The following is a 21,348-nucleotide window of genomic DNA, read 5'->3' as shown; positions in this document are numbered from 1 at the left end:
TTATGAAACATATGTTTTAGTATGACTTTGGCTTATGATTTGGCATGATTTGGTATGGATTATAAGCATGAAATTGGTTGATAATATTATGACATGAATGATGTATGTTTTGGGATAGAAATTCATTGAAATTATGGTGTAATGATACTTGTAGGGAGGACCAAAAATGGGTGGCATATTGGTCCTGTAAATGGCCTATTTTTGCGCACACGGGTAGGGACATGGGCGTGTGTCTCTACCGTGTTGCTCAAGGGCCATTTCGAAATGAGCCTGGCTAAGCCAGATGGTTGCACACATAGGCATGTGCCAAGCCTTGTGGCTAAGTCAGTTTCGAGCACGGGCTAGACACACGGGCGTGTGACTGGCCGTGTAACCCAAGTCAGTAGCCTTCTAAATTTTCACACGACCTGGCACACGGGTGTGTCTTGTAGCCGTGTGGACAAGTCAGTATGTATGTCCTATTTCATCACGGCCTAGACTCACAGGCGTGTCTAATGCCGTGTGAGGCACACGGCCTGTTCACACAGGTGTGTGGCCTTTGTAACTTAGAAAAATTGTTTAGCTTTGAAACATTTTGTATATGTTCGTTTAGTCCTGATCTCTTCCTAATGCATGTTTAAGGTCTCGTTGACTTAAGAAAGGGACTTTATGTTGATATTTGACTATGATATGACAATGTACGACCTTTTATTATGAAATGATTATGAAATGTTCCGATATGTCTGGTAATGCCTCATAACCCTAGTTTACCGATGGATTCGGGTTAGGGGTGTTACATTTGGTTTGTATCAGAGCTACGATTTAGTTAATTTTAGGACTAACATAGCATATGTGATTCTAGCTATACATGCCATATATACAAATTGTGATAGTGTGATGAATCCTGACAAACAAAATGTGCTTTTATGTAGTAAATGGATCTCGAACGAGTCGTATCTGACGATGTTGAAAGTAATGCACCTGCTCTTGCTCAAGGGGCTGTGCAATCCGGTTTTAGATCTGTTACTAGTAGCCACGAGGGAGAGGCTAAGCAATCCTTTTACAAAATGATGAATGATTGGTTCACTCAGCATATGAGAACTAATCCTGCTGTTCTACAACCTTCACCCCCGCTAAATCCTCAAATTCCTTTCATGCCACAAGTTAATCTGATTTGGTTGAATAAGCCTCTAGTTGATAAAATTAGAAAATATGGGGCCGAAACGTTTTGTGCTACTACTAATTATGATGCCGAGAGAGTGAAATTTTGGCTCGAGAAATACAACATGAATGTTTGATGAATTGTCATGTACTCCTGATGAATGTCTTAAGTATGCCGTTTCACTTTTGAGAGTTACAGCGTATTATTGGTGAAAGACATTAATATCTGTGGTTCCGAGAGAGCGAGTTAACTGGGATTTCTTCCAAGCTGAATTTCGAAAGAAACACATCAGTCAGTGATTCATTGATCAGAAATGCAAAGAGTTTCTTGAGTTGAAACAGGGTCGTATATCTATTACAAAATACGAGCGAGAATTTGTGAGATTGAGCCAGTATGCATGGGAATTTGTCTCGACTGAAGCAATAATCTGTAAAAGGTTTGAAGATGGCTTAAATGAATATATCCGCTTATTAGTCAAAATTTTGGAGATAAAAGAGTTTGTTGTGCTTATTTAACGAGCATGTAAAGCTGAAGAACTCGGGAAAGAGAAAAGAAAAGCCGATTCAGAAGCTAGAGAGGTGTGAAAAGATTCATCGAGCAAGTCATTTCATTCGGCATCAAAGAAATTCTGAGATGATTTAACCATTCCAAGGCTAATATGGGACATTCGAGTAGAGATCGTACTAGATCGCATTCGAGTTTTAGAGCTCCTGTTATTTTTGTTGCAAGTGATGGAAATGTCCGATCCGATCAACCTGAGTGTAGATATTATGGTAAAAGACATCTAGGAAGTTGTAGATTGAATGATTGAGCCTACTTTAGATGTGGATCTTTAGATCACTTTATCCGTAAATGCCCTGAGTCTGTAGAACAAGAGATTGTGCAAAATTTGAGGCCGAGTGGCAATACAGCTTGAGGTATACCACCCAAAAATACGGGTAATGTGAGTGGTAGCCAGAGAAGAACTAAAGATACGACTATTAGATTTGATGCTCGCACACCTGCCAGAGCCTATGCTATTCGTGCACATGAAGAAGCTTCGTCTCTAGATGTTATTATTGGTATTTTCACTCTTTATGATACTTTTATGATTGCATTAATAGATCCGGGATCAACGTATTCTTATATATGCATGAACTTAGTGAGCAATAAGACTTTGCCTTTAGAGCTTACTAAATTTGTAATTAGAGTATTGAACCCTTAGGCCGGTGTGTTTTCGTTGACAAAGTGTGTAAGAATTGTTTGTTGATGATTCGTGATTCATGTTTTGTGGCTGATTTGATATTATTACCATTCGACGAATTTGATATAATTTTGGGTATGGATTAGTTAACTTTGCACGATGCTATTGTAAACTGCAAACGGAAGACTATCGATTTGCGATGTCAGAATAATGAGATTATTCAGATTGAGTCTAATGATCTGAATGGTTTACTGATAGTGATTTCTTCGATGTTAGCTCAGAAATATGTGGGAAAGGGTTGTGAAGCCTACTTTGTTTATGTGATTGATTCAAAAGTGACAGAAAAGAAAATTGAATCAGTGCCTGTTGTCTGTGAATTCCCTGATGTGTTTCCTGAAGAACTTTCGGGATTACCTCTAATTAGAGAAGTTGAGTTTGGTATTGAATTAGTGCCAGGAACTACTCCGATCTCGATAGCTCCGTATAGAATGGCTTAACCGAGTTAAAAGAATTAAAGTCTCAGTTGCAAGAGTTGACCTATAGAGGATTTGCACAACCGAGCTTTTCTCCCTGGGGTGCTCCTGTTCTGTTTGTGAAAAAGAAAGATGGTACGATGAGAATGTGCATTGATTATCGTCAGTCGAACAAAGCCACTATCAAGAATAAATATCCTCTTCCCAGAATTGATGATTTGTTTGATCAGTTGAAAGGAGTTACTGTGTTTTCAAAAATAGACTTGAGATCAGGTTATTATCAGTTGAGAGTAAAAGATTCAGACATTTCGAAAACTGCTTTCCAAACGAGGTATGAACACTTTGAGTTTTTAGTTATGCCTTTCGGATTAACGAATACACCTGTTGTTTTTATGAATTTGACGAACAAAATTTTCGGACCATATTTAGATCGATTTGTTGTCATATTCATTGATGACATTTTGATTTATTCACATCATGAAACCGAACATGCTGAACATTTGAGAATAGTGTTACAGATTTTACGTGATAAGTAGTTATTTGCAAAGTTCAGTAAATGTGAATTATGGTTACGCGAAGTGGTTTTCTAGGACATATTGTGTCAGCATCAGGTATCCGAATTGATCTGAACAAAATTTCAGCTATTTTAGATTGGAAGCCTCCGAGAAATATTTCTGAAGTCTGTAGTTTTCTGGGACTTGCCAGTTATTATAGATGATTTGTGGAAGGCTTTTCTATGATTACTACTCTGTTGACAAAATTGCTTCAGAAAGATGTGAAATTTGAATGGTCCGAAAAGTGTTAGAAAAGCTTTGATCAGTTGAAAGCCCTATTGACAGAAGCTCCGATGTTAGTACAACCAGAATCCGGTAAAGAATTTGTGATATATAGTGATGCATTGTTTAATGGCCTGGGCTGCGTTTTGATGTAGGAAGGCAAATTCATAGCTTATGCCTCGAGACACAAGAAAAGAATTATCCGACACACGATCTGGAATTGGCGGCTATTGTGTTTTCTTTGAAGATTTGGCACCACTATCTGTTTGGTGAGAAATTTCATGTTTATTCTGATCATAAAGTTTGAAATATCTAATGACTTAGAAAGATTTGAACCTGGGACAGAGAAGATGGCTAGAAATGCTAAAAGATTACGAGCTTATTATTGATTATCATCCGGGAAAAGCAAATGTTGTTGCTAATGCTTTGAGTCAAATATCATTGTTTGCTTTGCGTACGATGAATACTCATTTAGTTCTGTTTGATGATAGTTCGATTTTAGCCGAATTGAAAGCAAGACCGTTGTTTTTACAACAGATTATTGATGCTTAGAAAGTTGATAATGAGATAATAGCAATACGAGCTCAATGTGATTTGGAATTTGATTCTGAATATCGAATTGATAAGGACGGTTGTTTGAGATTCTGAGGTCGAATTTTTGTTCCAAAAAATTTAGAGTTAATTCAGATGATTTTGAACGAAGCTCACAATAGTTGTTTGTTTGTACGTCCAGGTAGTACGAAAATGTATAATGATCTGAAACGTCATTACTGGTGGTCTGGAATGAAAAGAGATATCTTTGACTTTGTTTCAAAATGTTTGATTTGTCAGCAACTTAAAGCAGAACATCAGGTGCCATTCTGTTTGTTACAACCGAATATGATTCCTGAGTGGAAATGGGATAGAGTAATGATGGATTTTGTTTCGGGTTTGCCCCTATCTTCGAAAAAGAAAGATGCAATTTGGGTTGTGGTTGACCGATTGATGAAATCAGCTCATTTTATTTGAGTACGATCTGATTTGCGGTTTTGGAAGAAACTACAAGAGGCTTTAGGTACGAAATTACACTTTAGTACTGCTTTTCACCCGCAAACAGATGGTCAATTCGAGCGGATTATTCAGATTCTCGAGGATATGTTGAGATGTTGCATTATTGAGTTTGAAGGCACGAGAGAATAGTATTTTCCATTGATTGAATTTGCTTATAATAATAGTTTTCAATCGAGCATTAAAATGGCACCGTACGAAGACTTATATGGTAGAAAATGTCGTACACCTTTGTATTGGACTGAGCTAAGTAAGAATAAGATACACGGAGTCGACTTGATAAAAGAGACTGATCAGACAGTGAAAGTGATTCATGAAAGTCTGAAAGTAGCTTCTGATTGTCAGAAATCATATGCAGATTTGAAATGAAAAGATATTGAATTTTAGATCAGCGACAAAGTATTTATGAAAGTGTCTCCGTGGAAGAAAGTACTTCGTTTCGGCCGTAAAGGCAAATTGAGTCTGAGGTTTATTGGGCCGTATGAGATTATAGAGCATATCGGATCAGTTGCATATAGATTGTTATTGCCACCTGAGTTAGAAAAAATTTATAATGTGTTTCACCTATCGATGCTTCGACGATACAAATCTGATCCCTCGCATGTGATTTTCCCATCTGAGATAAAAATTCAATCCGATATGACTTATGAAAAGGAACCGATCCGTATCTTAGATCACGAGGTTGAAGAACTACGAAATAAGAAAATTTTGTTAGTAAAAATAATATGGCATCGACACGGTGTTGAAGAGGCTGAAGATGATATGAGACAGCAATATTTGAATCTGTTCATCCATAAGATTTTCGGGGATGAAAATCCCTAAGGGGGAGAGTTGTAACAACCTGGTTTAGACCCTAGTCAGAATAGTGGTTTTGAGACCACAAATCTGAGTCAGAAAAATATTTTAATATTATTTTTCATGCTTATAATATGTGAATTGATATCTCTGAAAGTTTCGTATAAAAATTTGACCGTTTGTATACTTAATTTAGAAAAAAAATTAAATCGCAAAAAATGAGAAATTGTCCTTCTATTTGAATAATGGCAGAATAGATGTGTCTTTATAATTGGGAGGTCCTTATGTGGTTCATAGACCATTTGAACAATGGTTGGAAAAAAATGCCTACTGTTAATGGAATTTTAATGTTATTTCATGAAGGGCATAATAGTAAACTATGTATAGATGATATAATAAATAAAAGAAAGCATGAAATTTGTTATATGTTCATCTTATTTGCTGAAAATTGAAAGAAAAAGAAAAGAAAATAAGCTTGCTAGGGTTTGACACTTTGGTTACTTGATTAAGGTACGGTTTTGACTCGGTTTTTGGTAATTTTTATGTTTTTGTGATAGTTGCTTTGTGTTCTATTAAGCCCATGCTCAAATTTATGAAATTTATGATGATTTTGAGATATGCCATTGTTGAATATGTGAGTTTTGAGATGTTAATTGATGAAATATGGAAGCTTGGTGATAGATAAACATGTTTTGTATTGTGATTTTTGATGAATTTGAGTATTTTGGACTAATTTGTGAAAATGAGAAATTGAGGGACTAAAATGTGAAATAAATGAAATATGTGGGCTTATATGAGCTAAAGGAAAATTTTGTTAGGCATGTGTGAAAAGAAATTATGTGTATTTTGTGATTTTATGAATTAGGGACTAAAGTGTTAAAATATGAAAATGTGAGGGCCAACATGTAAGATGGCTTAAATATTTGTATATGGATTAAATTGAATGATTTGTTGAATAAAAGAGTTAAATTTGAATCTATATAGATCAAGAACCAAAGAAAATAGAATTAGATCGGGGAAAGTCGAAAGTCGTTGAATAACTGTTCGTTTCCGTTCATTTTCGTACGAGGTAAGTCGATATACAAATAAACGTGTTTGAGTTGAATTATTATTGCTTATATGTTAATGAATTGTAATGAATGGCTATTTGAGTTGAATATGAGAAGTCTGAGAAAGTTTCGATAATGTGGCGACATCCGAAAAGTCCCATACAAACCATAGGAATAGTTAGGATACATATGTCATGACATAAGATTTCAATATGTCATTTTGTGTAAGACCACGTCTGGGACGTTGGCATAGATTTGAGATTTACGTGTAAGACCATGTCTGGGACATTGGCATCATATTTGATTTCGTGTAAGAACCTGTCTGGGACAGTGGCATTGGTATCTGATTACACGTAAGACCACGTCTAGGACGTTGGCATTGTATGAGTTTTTCGAGGTATCCGAGTATCCTATTTGATTCTGTACGGTTCAACAGGCATTCTAAGAAACAAATAACTATGTGAATGTGTATTCGATTCAAGTACGTTTGAAATGTATAACATGCTTGAGAAAGAAAGGTAAGTATTTGTACAATTGTGGATTTATGATATATGTAAGTGAATTATGGTCAAATAAGCTATATGAGATTTAAGGATGTGTGCTTATATTTTACCATAAGTTACATGAATGAATTTTGTTATGTGATAACTTCATTTGTATATGGCTTTCTAAGCTTTTGAAAGCTTACTTTGTGTGTGTTTTCAATTGTTTTTAGATATCGAAGCTACCGGAATCTTGGGGATCGTCGAGGATCGTCGAGGATCATCACTACACTATCAAACTTATCTTTGGTACATTTTGAAAGTGTAAATATTAACATATGGCATGTATAGTCTAGATAAATTGAGATGTTTTTTTGAGTTAAAAATATTTAGCCATGTGATATGGCTTGTTTTTGGTTGTGTTTGTAAATGACTTTTGAGTATAAACTATGTGACACAATATTGCCAATATGATGTGTTCATGGATGGCCAAAGAGAATTGGTCAATTTCGTAAGATTTTGGTATGTGCTTAATTGAGGAATTGGTAAGATTATGGCATGAGATTGAATGAAATAAATTGAGGTTACGAAACATATGTTTTAGTATGAATTTGGCTTATATTTTGGCATGATTTGGTATGGATTATAAGCATGAAATAGGTTGATAATAATATTACATGAATAATGTATGTTTTGGGATTGAAATTGGTTGAAATTATGGTACAATTGATACTTGTAGGGAGGACCCGAAATGGGTGGCATATTGGCCCTGTAAATGGCCTATTTTTGCCCACACGGGCAGGGGCACAGGCCTGTGTCTCTACAGTGTTGTTCGAGGGCCATTTTGAAATGAGCCTAGGTAGACCACACTGTTGCACACACGGGCGTGTGCCAAGCCGTGTGGCTAAGTCAATTTTGAGCCCGAGCTAGACACACTGGCTTGTGATTGGCCATGTAACCAAAGTCAGTAGCCTCCCAAATTTTCACACAGCTTGATACACGGGCGTGTCTTGTAGCCGTGTGGACAAGTCAGTATGTATGCCCTGGTTTGTCACGGCCTAGACACACGTGCATGCCTAATGCCGTGTGAGGCACACGGTCTGTTCACACGGGTCTGTGACCTTTGTAACTTAGAATAATTTTTTAGCTTCAAAAAATTTTGTATATGTTTGGTTTAGTCCCTATCTCTTTCTAATGCATGTTTAAGGTCTCGCTGACCTAAGAAAGGGACTTTATGTTGATATTTGACTATGATATGACGATGTATGACTTTTGATCATGAAATGATTACGAAATGTTTTGATATGTCTGATAATGCCTCATAACCCTAGTCCGACGACGAATACGGGTTAGGAGTGTTACATAAAACATATTCCAACATCTATAATTACATTTCAAAAATCAAATATATGTCAATATATTTATATCATTAACTAAATATCAAACTTATCATTTCATAACTTCTGTGCAAGTGCATAATTAAAACCATCCGAACCATATTACACTAATTAATATGCTACCACATACGCGACCTTAATAATATTACAACATGGCCGAACATAATATTTTATGAGCTTTATACATGCTCCTAATACCCTAAAACAAAGTCATTTCTAAATACAATTACCAAATCATGGCTAACCCAATTCATTAACTAATTTACGTATTATATATATACTCATATTAGCTTAAGTTGTACTATGCCATATGGCTTAATAGACAAAATTATATAAGCACAAATAAGCATTACCAAATGACCAAATTCCAATTGTAAAAATAGCTAATTTAAATACTATTCACTTGATTAATAATAGTCATTTCATAAGAAAAAATGTCGAACCAAGACATGCCATTTTCACATATTATGCATCATAGCAAAATGTCACACACAAAACCAATTTGTTTCTTATATACTCGGCTAGCAAATTAACCTCAAAATTTATACCATTACCAGCATTTAATATTAAGCTAAATATATATATAACAATTCATAACCTAATGCGACATCCATATGTCACTTTGTAACTACACATGTGATTAACAAAATTTACCTGTAAAACATTCATTGATTGACATTTAACAACCGAACCTATAAAGCCAATATACAATCAATAGATAATCATCATTTTACCTCATTACCAATCCAAATTATATAATTATCCACCACCCGAATTATACCATATTTCATACTTCTAGATTGAACTAACCATAAAACCGAATTATACCTCATGCTTACCATTTATCAATTCAAAAAATAAATTCATTGGTAAAACCACACCCAAAAACACATCCATCAACCACATTAGTTGTGCAAAATAAAATAAAAAATAAAAAAACACACAGATTTTACGTGGAAACCCTTTTGGGAAAAAATCACGGGCAGAGGAGAAGAAAATTCACTATGTCGAATTCGAATGAATACAAGAGGAATAGACTATGTCTATTTATAGGCTTGTAAAGCAATATTCTAGTAAGACTGAAACACCTTATTCTAATCAATATCAAATAGATGGAATTTAATAAGGTTTAAAAAACCTTATTCTAAAATAAAATAAAAGAAGTGTAATTCTATATGGATTCTTCTTTTATTTTATTTTACCAATGTATTTTTATTTAAATAAGGATTCGGGTCACTTAATTCTAACAATCTCCACCTTGACACGAATTCTCAATGAACAAGTTCTTCATCGCGAACTCTCGATGAACAAGTTCTCCACCTCTTCCATAAAACCCCTTAAGGGTTTAACTTCAACAATAAACACCAACCAAGTCTAAGAAATGCTCAAACTTGGTTATAGGAAGTGACTTAGTCATCATATCTGCAGGATTTTCATGAGTACTAATTTTGCTCACAACAATATCACCACGAGCAATTATATCACGAACAAAATGATATCGAACATTAATGTGTTTTGCTCTCTCATGAAACATTTGATCTTTTGTAAGGAAGATAGCACTCTGACTGTTACAAAATACTATACTGATTTGAAGGTCTTCATTGAGTTCACTAAAGAGTCCCTTCAACTAGATAGCTTTTTTACAAGCCCCGGTAATTGCCATGTACTCAGCTTCAGTGGTAGACAAAGCAACTGTAGTTTGCAAAGTGGCTTTCCAACTGATTGCACAGCCTCTGATTGTAAAGACATAACTTGTGAGAGATCTTCTTCTATCAAGGTCTCCAGCAAAATCAGCATTAACATACCTAATGAATCCATCTCTAGTTCTTCCAAACTGTAAGCAAACATCAGTAGTACCTCGTAAGTATCTTAAAATCCACTGAACTGCTTTCCAGTGTTCTTTACCAGGATTTGCCATGTATCTGCTAACTGCACTGACTGCATATGATAAATCTGGACGTAAGCAAAGCATAGCATACATGAGATATCCCACTGTACTAGAGTATGGAACATGTGAAATGTACTCAATCTCATCATCTAATTGTGGAGGAATAAGCCGATGAAAGTCTAAAATGGGCTACTAAAGGAGTACTAACAGGCTTAGCACTCTGCATACTGAACCTGCAAAGAACTTTCTCAATGTACCCCTTTTCACTTAGGTACAATTTACTTGTTTTTCTATCTCTGAGAATCTCCATACCAAGTATCTTCTTTGCAAGTCCTAAATCTTTTATCTCAAATTATTCACTTAGTTGGGCTTTGACCTTTCTTATCTCTCTTTTATCTTTTGCTGCTATCAACATGTCATCAACATAAAGAAGTAGATACACAAAAGAATCATCACTATTTTTCTTAAAGCAAACAAAACTGTCAAAACTACTTCTTTTGAAATCATGAGAAGTCATAAAGGAATCAAACCTCTTGTACCACTGTCTTGGTGACTGTTTCAAACCGTAAAGGGACTTTTTTAGCAAGCAAACATAGTCCTCTTTTTCTAATACTATAAAACCCTCTGGTTGTTACATGTAAATATCCTCCTTAAGTTCTTCATGCAAAAATGCAGTTTTTACATCTAACTGCTCAAACTCCAAATCATGCATGACCACAATACCAAGCAAAGCTCGAATCGAGCTATGCTTAACAACTGGGGAGAACACATCTGTGAAGTCTACTCCTGGAATTTGACTGCAACCTTTTGCAACAAGCCTTGCTTTATATCTAGGTTCTTCAACTCTAGAGTCCCTTCTTTCTTTTTAAACACCCATTTACAGTGAACAACCTTTTTACCTTTAGGAAGTTTCACAAGATCCCATGTTTTGTTTTTGTGGAGTGATTCCATCTCTTCTTGCATAGCAAACATCCACTTTTTTGAGTCTTCACAGCTAACTGCCTCAGAATAATTAGATGGCTCGTGATTCGCATCTATATCTTCAGCCACATTTAAAGCATAAGCAACTATATCAGCCTCGGCATACTTCTTTGGAGGTTTAATTTCTCTTCTAGTTCAGTTTTTGGCGATAGAGTATTGTGGTGAAGAAGCAACTCTATTCTCAATTTTTGTACTGGCTTGAGGAGTTGACTCTGTATTAATCTGATGCTCCACCTACTTTTAATTTTCTTTATTGGAAGAGTCTTAAAGAGATAAGTTAGGTAGCATAGCAGTTTCATCAAAAACAACATCTCTGCTAATTACAACTTTTCTATTTTCAGGACACCATAACTTATACCCTTTTACACCAGCTTTATAACCAAGAAAAACACATTTAATGGATCTCGGATCCAATTTTCCATTATCAACATGAGCATATGCAAGACATCCAAAGATCTTTGAATTAGAATAATTAGCAGGATTACTAGACCATTGCTCTTGTGGAGTCTTTTTCTCAATGGCAACAGATGGGGATAGGTTGATAAAAAAACATGTAGTAGAGGCTGCTTCGGCCCAAAACGACTTTGGTAAGTTGGCATTTGACAACATACATCAAACCTTCTCCATGATCGTTCTATTCATTTGTTCTGCAACACCGTTTTGCTGTGGAGTATGACGAACTGTCAAGTGTCTTACGATCCCTTCTGTCTTGCACAATCTATTAAACTCATCAGAGCAGAACTCTAAGCTATTGTCTGTGTGAAGGTATTTTATTTGTTTTCCCATCTGTTTTTCAATCATAATTGATAAATCGTAATTTATACATATTTTTACCCCATGCTTAACACATTTTATGGATGATTTTTCCTCAGAATTGGTGAATTCAATGCTCATAATGCCTTAATTTCATGTTCTATACTTAAAAGAGCATAAGAGAGCGAAAGGAACGAGAAACGGGCCAAAAACGGAGAGAATGAGCCAAAGTACGAAATCAACACGGCCTGGACTTCCTCACACGGGCAGACCACGACCGTGTCAATTTGGCAGACTCGAAGCATGACTCACACGGGTAGAACACACGTCCGTGCCGAGCCCAAGTTGAGTCCAATTCGGAAAAGGCTAATTTTGAGGGCTTTTAGGCATTCTAAAGCCTATAAATACACCCTAAAGGAAGAGGAAATAAGGTGAAGAAAAGGAGGCAGGGAACTGCTCAAGGGAAGCGGATTGATTGATCTTAGAAGCTGGATTCACCATCAAGACTGAAGATCTCCCCTCAATTTCCCTTCAGGAGTTTTAGGTTTTCTTTATGTTTTGTATTCATTATTCTTCTGAGATGTTTTTGTTTTTAGTTATGAGCTAAATCCCCTAAATACCTAAGGGGAATGAAACCTAAGACGAATCTTGTTATTATTTTCTGAATTGTATGATAAATATTTATCTTGTTCTTAATTATGTGTTCTTAATTCCTGTTTTGATATCCCACGATACTGATTCAAGATAAGCTCTTATTCAGAGGAGGTATAGACCCTGTCTAAGAGTACATTTGTCATAATTAAGCAGAGTTGATTACGCGCCTAGAGATAGGGTGACAAGATTTTGCCGGATTAGGGTGAAACCTAATAAGGGGATCCATAGATCGAGTTAATGCAACCCTAGCGTGTTAATTAGAGAAAAGTCTCAATTATTCAATCTAGGGATTAGACGTTATTAGTCTTGAATAGGGATAATAACATAACTTAGGGATCTCTACAGAAAAAGTTAAATGAATAAATCGTCCGATTCGGAGTCAGAATAACAAGTGAAGTCTAGGTGGATTCTTCCTTAAGTATTGTCTTAATTCAATCGTTTTTCCAAAAGTAATTCCCCAATTCTATTTTTTGTGAATTCTTAGTTTAGATAATTAGTTAGTTAAAACAAATCGCCCTGATTCTTAGGCTAGATAATAAAAAGACAGTCATTACTAGTTTCTTTGGGTTCGACAACCCGATCTTGCTAAAACTATACTACTGTTCGATAGGTACACTTGCCTATATCGTGATAATAGTTAGTTTCAAGAACGATTAATTATAAATATATAAAACTTACCTGTCACGAAAATCGCGATCAAGTTTTTGGCACCGTTGCCGGGGACCTAAGATATTAGGAACACTGAACTTTTATTACTTTAGCCATTTATTTTTCTTGCAAGTTAATTCTATTTTATTATTATTATTTATTAATTTATGTTTTTTTAAGAAACTCCTCAGGACTACCACTTTTTGACGAAGAAATCGATCGCACAGTTCGCAGAAACCAAAGAGAAATAAGGCGAAGCTTAAGATACACAGAGAACGAGCAAGAGGATGATATTCAAACCCCAACTAAGGAGATGGCTGAAAACCAAGACAATCAACTACCTCCTACGATACCCGTTGAACTAGCAAATTAATCCTGCTCCTTGTACTATGTATGATTGTGCTAAACCTACTTTAACAGGAACTGAGTTAAGTATAGTTAGGCCTGCTATTGCTGCAAATAATTTTGAACTAAAACCTAATACTATTCAAATGATATAGCAAGTTGTTCAGTTCGATGGTTTGTAGGATGAGGATCCAAACACTTGCTTGGCAAATTTCCTGGAATTTTACGATACATTTAAAATTAATGGCATTTCTGGCGATGTCATTCATCTTCGATTATTCCCTTTTTCATTGAGGAACAAAGCTAAACAGTGGTTGAACTCATTACCACGAGGGTCAATTACTACTTGGGAACAAATGACCGAAAATGTTTTATTAAAATATTTTCCACCAGCTAAAATAGCCAAATTAAGGAATGATATCTCTTCGTTTGTGCAGATGGACTTAGAAACTCTTTACGATGCATGAGAGAGACACAAGGACCTACTGCGAAGGTGTCCTCACCATGGACTACCTCTATGGTTGCAAGTTCAAACATTCTAAAATGGTGTGAACCCCTCGATAAGGCAAATGATTGATGCAGCAGCCGGGGGAACCATCAACAACAAAACACCTGAAGGGGCTTACGAATTTATTGAAGAGATGTCACTGAGTAACTATCAGTGGCAAGTCATGAGGACTAAGCCAACTAAAACAGCAGGCGTTTATAACGTCGATTCGGTTATTATGTTGTCAAACCAGGTAGAACTTCTAAATAAAAAGATTGATGGTTTACTTAGTTCTACTCAGGTACATCCAGTAATGAGGTGCGAGACGAATGGAGGAGGAGCATGCACAGAGTATCAACCCTTTAGCCCTAGCATCGAGGAGGAACAACTCCAATATACGGGTAACAATAACTCTAGATCCGAAAATAACCCATATAGTAACACTTATAATGCAGGTTGGAGGAACCATCCCAATTTGTCGTGGGGCAGTCAAGGAAATCAAAGACCACAACATCTTCTGGGTTTTCAACAACCACCCTATCAATAGGATAAGAAACTGAACCTTGAAGAGATGCTGTCTAAATTTATCTCGGTGTCAGAAACCCATTTCTAGAACACCGAGACAGCACTTAAAAATCAACAAGCGTCGATCCAAGGGCTCAAAACTCAGATAGGCCAGCTTTCCAAACTAATCTCTGAATGACCACAAGGTAGCTTGCCAAGTAATAGTGAACCCAGCCCAAGGGAACAACTCAACGCGATTAAGGTTTAAGATGAAGAAGGATTCATTGAGCCTGAGCCAAAATCGAGGTAAGAAATTGTGGTGTGTAGAGATCAAGGTGAGGTAGGTCATAATAAAAACAAATCAGTGAATGTCGAATATAAACCTCATGTTCCATACCCCAACACGACAAGGAAAGACCACTTAGATGAACAATTTGGTAAATTCCTTAAACTCTTAAAAAAATTACATATTAACTTACCATTAATTGAAGCTCTATCGCAGATGCCAAACGCAATGAAATTCTTAAAGGAGCTTTTAGCAAATAAACAGAAGTTGGATGAGGCGTCGCATGTGGAGCTAAACATAGTTTGCTCAGCTATTCTACAGAATAAACTACCCAACAAACTAAAAGATCCAGGGAGTTTTACGATTCCTTGCTTAATTGGTAGTTTAGATGTTAATAATGCATTAACTGATTTAGGGGTGCCCTACAAAATGTTCAAACAATTAGGTCTTGGGAAACCCAAACAGACTAGGATGAGCATTCAATTAGTAGATAAAACTATAAGATTTCTTAGGGGTATTATTGAAGATGTGCTAGTTAAAATCGATAAATTTATATTTCTCGCTGACTACATTGTTCTAGACATAGAGGAGGATAGAAACACTCTTTTGATTTTAGGACGGGCCTTTTTAGCAACTGCTAAAACAATTATTCATGTTGGCACAGGTGAGCTCACACTCTGTATGGGAGACGAAACAATCACCATTCAAGCTCGCAATTCTGGCAACACATCAGAAATTGGAGGTGATTGTCTAAACCATTCTACTAAAACTGACAATACGGTGCAACCTACTTTGTAGGAAATGAGTCTGAAGGAACTACATCAGCCATTCTAAAGTAGTAGCAGAGGACCTATTCATGAAGATCAAAGGCTACAAATTGAGGAGCTAGATGAATGGCGGATGCATAAACCGAGAACACACGATAAACTAAAACTACGCCAGAACGAGCTCAATACCTTCCTAAATCAACTTAAGGTTGGAGATAAAGTATTATTAGATGCCACAGATCCTCACATTGTCACTACCAAACTGAATGAAGAAATCCCTCTTACGGTATTTAGCATTTTCCCATTCGGTACAGTCGAGGTAAGTCATCCCAAGTTCGACACTTTTAAGGTAAACAGCACCCGTCTAAAACCTTATTTTGATGAGAATGATAGTAGGAATGAGGAGTATAAACTCCTTGAACCACCATGACCATTCAATGGAGAGGTAAGTCGAGCTTAGACTATAAATAAGCACTTCTAGGGAGGCAACTCGAGCACTAACTGTATTAACTTCTTTCAATTTTAGTGTTTAACACCTAACTTACTAACGGAGCTTTTGAATACAGGTTTACCACACAGACACGGCCAAAGCACACGGGCGTGCTTAGGGCCGTGTGAAAACAGGGCAAAGATTTCCCCAAAACAGGCTTCGATAAATCGCCACGGCCGTGCAACATGGCCGTGGGCTAACCTTGTAACACCCCTAACTCGTGACCGACGCCGGTGTCGGACACGAGGGGTTAACGGCCAAATCCTCTCAAAATACCAACCAATTTGACATTACCAGTCAGGCTGGAAAACTGCATCACCGTCGCCTTAAAAATCATATCTTGAGTTTCAAAACTCGGAAACTGGTTTTGTAAATTTTCCCTGAATTTAGACTCATATACCCATCCATGGATTTATTTTTAGAATTTTTGGTTGGGCCAATTGGTACAGTTTATTAGTTAAAGTCACCCATGTTACCGGGATCGACTGCTCTGACCTTCGTGCGTTACAACTTGGATATCTCTCTGTACAGGGCTTTAATACTGGTGCCGTTTGTTTCTAATGAAACTAGACTCAAAATGGAATCTGTACATATAAGGCATGACTCCTAATTATTTCTGGATAATTTATAGCAAATTTTCAAAGTCGCGACAGGGGACCCAGAAACCGTTCTGGCCCTGTCTCACGAGAACTTTAATATTTCTCAGTATACTGCTCATATGGTCGTTTCGTTTCGTCCATATAAAATAGATTCATCAAGGTTCAATTTCATAATTTACTCACTATTTAATTCTACTTTTACTATTTTTAGTGATTTTCAATCTCATCTCACTGCTGCTGTCCGCAACAGTTACTGCAGTGACTATGCCAATTTCATGAATCTTTCCTTGGCCTTAATCATCCATCATACATGACACAAATTATGGCCACCTTATCAAAATTAGAGTTTCTAAGACTCGTGGCTATAGGTTCTAGCATCCCACTCGACGACCACATAGGCCATTTTCACATGGCTTAAAGTTTACAACCCACAATTCGACAAAATATAATAGCCTATACATGCCAAATGTTCTTCAACAACAAAAACAATACCACAAGATTTCAGCCGTTGTGATGACTTCAGCGACGGTCCCGATCACGCAAACAATACGAGTCCGAGAGACCTAAAATGGGTGACAAGAAAAACACCGAGTGAGTTTACAACTCAGTAAGTCATAAGCATTCATCAATCCACTGATAAAGTTACTACAACATGTACAACAAACGAGGCTAGGTACTCATCCATATCGAATCTATACCTTAATACCTCGGACCTTTCGGTCCAATCTCGTACCAAATCATACATCCACATTTCATATTTTACACAACAAGATAATCAAGCATTTTACACATTAACTCATTTTCCAGCACAACCATACAATTTCAATCATCACATAGATTTAAGGCTTATCAAGTTCAACCCCAAGCATGAACGTATTCTCTATTCGTCATGAGCTCGAGGTACTTACCCTATCCGCTGTCCATACTCAATTCAATGGAGACACACCCTCCATATATATAGAGTACGCACACACAGTGCTTACTACTCGATTTCGCACACTTAGTGCCACGTAATTTAAGCCCGCACACACAGTGCCATACCCTCCGAGCTCGCACACCCAGTGCCGTATTTTTCCAGCTTGCACACATAGTGTCATATTTTTCCAGCATGCACACTTAGTGCCTTATATTTCCAGCATGCACACTTAGTGCCATATATTTCCAGCACGCACACTTAGTGCCGATCTCGTCACCGTACACACGTATTGCCCGCACACTTAGTGCCGAAAGCAAACTTTCTACACATTTCACTATTTCTTTTACATTCAACAAATGTCATCACTCCATACACATACATTTTCATTTATATATATATATATATATATCATCCCATTAAACACAATTGCATAAATTTTACAATCATTTAAGCAATATCAAATACGTGCTTAATGACTTACCTTGTTTGGGGTAGAACGGTTCCAAATCGGCAACTCGTTTGCTTTCTCCTTTCCTTTATCCAATCTAGTTCCCTTTGCTCTTAAGCTAAATCAAACAAATTTACTTCTCAATCTAACACATACATACGGCAACCATACACATTTCGAAATCAATTCATTCGTATCATTTGTCCATGCATTAGTTTTTAACACATTCGCCACTAGGGCAACCTATTTAACTTTTAAGATTCATTTCTAATTTTAGTTAAACAATGCCGAATGCCATTAACTACTAATGCCACACACACATATGCATAAAATTAACCCATACATGACCTATAGCTCATTCGGTCATTCATCTTTCAAACCTATCAAAGCTTCATATCACACTTCCTTGGCGAACACACATACAAGCACAATTTAGCATTTTTTTATTTATTTCATGATACATTCGGCCTTGACATAATTTCATTAAAAGTCCCTATTAGCCACTTCACCCTTCAATTATATCATCTACTTATCATTTCTTAAGATTACCATCTTAATGCCCATTATAACCACTCTCATAATCTAAATCTAAAAATCGGCAACACCCACCTTTTAGCTATCTTAGCGAATACTTCTCAACACTTAGATTAAAGTATGCACCTTAACTTAATACAACTTTCATTATCCCATGTAGCCGAATGTACCAAGCATTTATCATCTGCACATAGATTCTATAGCATGGCCGAATACTCATGCACATACACATAACAACAAGAACTCAAGGATCTAAAATCTCCTTTTATTAAACATTCATCTCACTTCTCTTCATGCTTCATCACAACAACATTTAAACAACCAACCAAAAAAGACAACCTCCATGGCGAACTTCATCTCCATCAAATAGCAAAGAAATCTAAGCCACGGGCTAGGTAGGTTTCAAACTAACAACTAAAACATGCATGAATCTTAAAGAATGACATCAAACATACCTCACTCTAGTTGCAAGTATGGCCAAGCTTCTCCAAACCCCCTCTCTCTCACTCACGGCAATTGAAAGAAATTTGAGGAAGGATGAGCATTTTTTTGTTTTTCTTGTTCAATTCACGGCAAATGGGGAAAGGCATCCACACACATTTTTTTTTTCTTTTCTATTTCTTTTATTATTTCCTTTCTTTTACATAAAATAATGACCACTTCATGGAAATTTACCACATATTGTAATATATGCTCCATCATGGCCGGCCACTATGCATAAGAAAAGGAGTATTTGACATGCAAAACCACTATTTTCACTACATGCTTTAATAGGTCCTCATAGATTAACCTATCACATTTCTACAATGTTTCATATAAGTCCATTTTAATAAATTCACATAGAAATGATCAAATTAATGCATGAAACTTTCATACATGCATTTATTAACATCATAAACATAGAATATAACAATTAATTATTTATAAGACTCGGTTTCGTGGTCCCGAAACCACTTTCCGACTAGGGTCAATTTTGGGCTGTCACAACTCTCCCCCACTTAAGAAATTTTCGTCCCCGAAAATCTTACCGGTAAATAGGCTCGGGTATCGCTCTTTCATAGAGTCCTCAAGTTCCCAAGTGGCTTCTTCAATTCCGTGTTTATGCCACAACACCTTCACTAACGGGATTTTCTTATTGCGCAACTCTTTTACTTCACGCATCATAATGCGAACCGGTTCCTCTTCATAGCTCAAATTAGGCTGAATCTCAATCTCAGATGGAGCAATTACGTGCGATGGATCAGACCTATATCGTCGAAGCATCGAGACATGAAAAACATTGTGAATCTTTTCGAGCTCAGGGGGCAAAATCAAACGATACGCGACTGGACCGACTCGTTCGGATACCTCATATGGCCCGATGAACCTCGGGCTCAATTTGCCCTTACGGCCAAATCTAAGCACTTTCTTCCAGGGTGAGACTTTGAGAAATACCTTGTCTCCAACCTGATATTCAATATCTTTTCTTTTCAAATCCGCATACGACTTTTGGCGATCCGAAGCAGCCTTCAAACTTTCACGAATTACTCGAACTTTTTGCTCGGCATCCTTAACCAAATCAACCCCGAAGATTTTTCCTTCACTAAGTTCAGTCCAGAATAATGGGGTACGGCATTTACGACCGTATAAAGCCTCGTAAGGCGCCATCTTGATACTTGATTGAAAGCTATTGTTGTAAGCGAATTCAACCAAGGGTAAATACCGTTCCCATGCACCACTAAACTCAAGGATGCAACATCTCAACATATCCTCGAGTATTTGAATTATCCGTTCGGATTCACCATCGGTTTGGGGGTGAAAAGTAGTGCTAAAATGCAGTTTGGTACCCAAAGCCTCTTGCAATTTCTTCCAAAACCGTGACGTAAATCTTGGGTCTCTATCCGACACGATAGAAATAGGTACCCCATGCAATCGAACAATTTGGGAGACGTATAATTCTGCCAACTTATCGAGCGAAAAATCCGTGCGAGCGGGGATAAAATGAGCGGACTTGGTCATCTATCAACAATGACCCAAACCGAGTCTTTCTTATTCTGAGTCAATGGTAACCTAGACACAAAGTCCATTGTTACTCGATTCCATTTCCATTCGGGTATCATGATCGGCTGAAGTAATCCCGATGGCACTTGATGTTCCGCTTTCACTTGTTGACATGTCGACACCTTGAAACAAATTCGAAATGTCTCGTTTCATCCGGGCCACCAAAATTGGCGTTTGGTCATTGTACATTTTAGTACTACCGGGTGGATTGACATTCGACTACAATGGGCTTCATTTAGAATTATCAAAATAAGTTCCGAATTCTTTGGAACACACAGACGACTTCTGAACCTCAAACAATCGTCATCATCGATTTGAAACTCTGATCCCTTGTTCAGAACATACTCAGCCCGTTTTGCAAGCAACAATCCTCATCAACTTTCTGAGCTTCCCGAATTTGATGAGCCAACAATGGTTTGGCCTTTAATTCGGCTACTAACACATTGTCGGGTAGAATAGACAAGTGTACATTCATCGCTCAGAAAAACAAAGGTGATTTCCGACTTAAGGCATCCGCAACCACATTAGCCTTTCCGGGTGATAATCAATGACGAGTTCATAATCTTTTAACAACTCGAGCCATCGTCTTTGCCGCAGATTTAAGTCTCTCTGAGTCATCAAATATTTGAGACTTTTGTGATCCGAATACACATGGCACTTCTCAC

General features: G+C 36.9%; 1 non-coding gene across 1 annotated transcript; it reads right to left on the bottom strand.

The window, feature by feature from the left end:
* Nucleotides 1-14,016: 14,016 nt before the first annotated feature.
* Nucleotides 14,017-14,123, bottom strand: LOC128289459 (small nucleolar RNA R71). Its single transcript, XR_008279108.1, has one exon. It is a non-coding gene; the product is annotated as a small nucleolar RNA R71 (small nucleolar RNA).
* Between the last annotated feature and the right edge of the window lie 7,225 nt (nucleotides 14,124-21,348).

Source organism: Gossypium arboreum, chromosome 2, assembly GCF_025698485.1.
Source record: "Gossypium arboreum isolate Shixiya-1 chromosome 2, ASM2569848v2, whole genome shotgun sequence".
Taxonomy (NCBI): domain Eukaryota; kingdom Viridiplantae; phylum Streptophyta; class Magnoliopsida; order Malvales; family Malvaceae; genus Gossypium; species Gossypium arboreum.
The sequence above is the reverse complement of the archived record's forward strand: the minus strand, read 5'-3'. Positions and strand labels throughout refer to the sequence as shown.